Source organism: Schistocerca americana, chromosome 1 (assembly GCF_021461395.2).
Source record: "Schistocerca americana isolate TAMUIC-IGC-003095 chromosome 1, iqSchAmer2.1, whole genome shotgun sequence".
Taxonomy (NCBI): Eukaryota; Metazoa; Arthropoda; class Insecta; order Orthoptera; family Acrididae; genus Schistocerca; species Schistocerca americana.
This window is the reverse complement of record NC_060119.1, coordinates 782,314,604-782,317,586: the sequence shown is the minus strand read 5'-3', so window position 1 is coordinate 782,317,586 and position 2,983 is coordinate 782,314,604. Positions and strand designations below refer to the sequence as shown.

At 42.0% G+C, this 2,983-nt stretch overlaps 1 pseudogene; it reads left to right on the top strand.

Moving 5' to 3' along the window:
* Positions 1-555: 555 nt before the first annotated feature.
* On the top strand, positions 556-673 carry LOC124556795 (annotated as a pseudogene).
* The last annotated feature ends 2,310 nt before the right edge of the window (positions 674-2,983 follow it).

Genomic DNA, 2,983 nt, shown 5'->3' with positions numbered 1-2,983 from the left:
TATGTAATGATGGGTGGCCGCCCAGCCCCACCTCTGGACATTGTTTCACCTTGGTTTTGCCACGTGCTGAAGACGCCACAGCACTTCTCGATCGTACAAGCCGTGCGCTTTCCGAAATGCTCGTGCCGAGCCTTCGAGGCGTCACAATCTATTCTCGGTGAAACACATTCTACGCATGGACAGCACACTCGCTGTGACTAAATGCACCGGTCGTGTAACTGACTAGCAGTCATTCCTCACCAAGTGACGCTGCCATCTCCTAGCTGGGTTGATATCGACAGGAGGTCGGTGGCCTTAATGTTCTGGCTGATCAATGTACTAATATGTTGATAGAGTTTATTAAACGATTCTGGGTAATTCAAAAGCTGGATATATCTAGCTTCAACAGCAAGTAGAAACTACTTAACAGTGAGACAAGCATTTACTATGACAGAAATTTTCTGATGAGCGAATTTTTTATGTCAACGACGTACATTGATCTCCAAGATATTTTACGCTATTTTATTTCTCAGGTGTTTGAGAACAAAATTCAGCAAGTTACTGAGCTTGAAAGAGCGCAACGGCTTTGCCGCTGTGGATACATCGGTTCCCGTGAGATCACCGAAGTTAAGCACTGTCGGGCGTGGTCGGCACTTGGATGGGTGACCATCCAGGCCGCCATGTGCTGTTGCCATTTTTCGGGGTGCACTCAGACTCGTGATGCCAATTGAGGAGCTACTCGAACGAATAGTAGCGGCTTCGGTCAAGAATACCATCATAACGACCGGGAGAGCGGTCCTATCCGCATCCTCCTCTGAGGATGACACGGCGGTCGGTTGGTCCCGGTAGGCCACTCGTGGCCTGAAGACGGAGTGAGTACTGAGCTTAAAAGACCGATTTTCGCCGTCACTTCAACAGTAAATGTGAATTACGCGGAAAAACCATTGTAAATCTCTTCGAAGGTTCAAGAGTGTTCCATCAGCGTCGAGTAATATCACGGAACAGTTCACAGTTAATTGCAGACAGAAAATAGCTATATTTTCCAACACATGATTCTCTTATTATCAGATTCATAAGTTTCCTTTTTGATTTGCTAAAGAAATCGTCCTTTCGCACATGTACTTCAGATTTGGCTTGCTAACACGGTCTGATGTCAGCAATAAAGATGAAAAATATAAGTGTGTAGGTTTTCGCGGCCAGAGCCAGTTGACATAAAAGTTTTCTGAGTCTGATACCGCTTCAAAATCTAATAGTTTTTTACTTTATGGTCGCTACCATACTCAGAAAACTTTTATGTGAAGACGAAAAATATTCTGAAATGCAAGCTCTTGCTCTTTGTTTTACGCGGAGCTATTGTTTATATTGGTAGGAAACTCAATAATACCATAAACCAGCACAAAATCAAATTTGTTTACGTTGCTGTACGTACCGCAAATGGTTAGTGAATATTCTACTAAAAATAGTTATTTCATTCCAAAATTAAATCAATAAGTCACTGATAGAGATCTTGAGATGAAAATGAGTGTTAGCTACACCAGCACAAAAGTCATCTAGAACGACTGGCACGCATTTATTGGACAACATAGTGCACAAATGTCAGGAAGACACATCTCTTACTAAGAACTATGGAATAGTTCGTTTTTCTGTGACAATTTACACAGCTCTTTCAAGAAGATGTCTAATATAGAACAATTCAGTTCTGCTGAAGCTATGATACCTTTGAGGAAGGAAACAAAACACCGAACTAAGCTCATAAAGAGTCATATGAAGTTACCATAAGAATCTAACGGAAATAGTTTTTTCTTCTCCCCGCTATGCTATGTCTGTGCCCGAGCGGTCTAGGGCGCTGCAGTCATGGACTGTGCGGCTGATTCCGGCGGAGGTTCGAGTCCTCCCTCGGGCATGGCTGTGTGTGTTTGTCCTTAGGATAATTTAGGTTAAGTAGTGTGTAAGCTTAGGGACTGATGACCTTAGCAGTTAAGTCCCATAAGACTTAACACACATTTGAACATTTTTTTATGTCTGTACCGTTTTTCCTGGAGAACCGTCACTTTTTTGTTTTGCCCCGAAAATCACTTAACCTCTGTCCGACGGTATCTATGAATTACTGGAATCATTAATAACACAATCTTCCAAGTACGTAAACTACAATCAGATCCTCCGATTTTGGACTACGATTTCACACATGTTTAATAATGAACCTAATCATCACTGCTGTCATTGCAGAAGGACAGATAACTATGCTTTTATAAGTGACGGTCAAAAAAAAAAAAAAAAAAATAAACGAGACAGACAGAGGAAAGGAGTAAAGAGTTATTTCAAAAGCCATAACCGTAACTAGTAACACATTTATTCCACTGTGAGACAAGAACGTCAGTGCTTTCATAGTAAAAATGTTTGCAGTTGTCTATGGAACCACGATTGTACACAGGCATGCACCTGTTCGTCCGAAAGAAATCGCCGGTCACTAATGTCTTTCTCCAGGGCTACAAAAATATGGAAATCGCTTGTACAAAGATCGGGACTTAATGGAGGATGTGTAATGGCTTCCCAGCAAAACTTTCGCTGCGTACTTGAAACGACGTTGGCAACATATGGCCCTGCATACATTTTTCCTTGAAGGCATTGCTCTGGCTCTGAGCACAGTGGGACTCAACTTCTGTGGTCATCAGTCCCCTAGAACTTAGAACTACTTAAACCTAACTAACCTAAGGACATCACACACATCCATGCCCGAGGCAGGATTCGAACCTGCGACCGTAGCAGTCCCGCGGTTCCGGACTGCGCGAAGGCATTGCCTTTCTTGTCTCACAGCGTGATAAATATATTAATAGATATGGCGATTACTTTTGAAATAATAATCAGTTTACTTACTTTTTTCCATCTGCCTCGTTTTCATCTGACTGTCGCTTATAATAAAAGCGTCCTCTAATTTCAGAGTTCCTTGTCTTTTAAATAGCTTAATCGCAGAAGGCTTCTAACAATTATTAATAAATGTTACGTC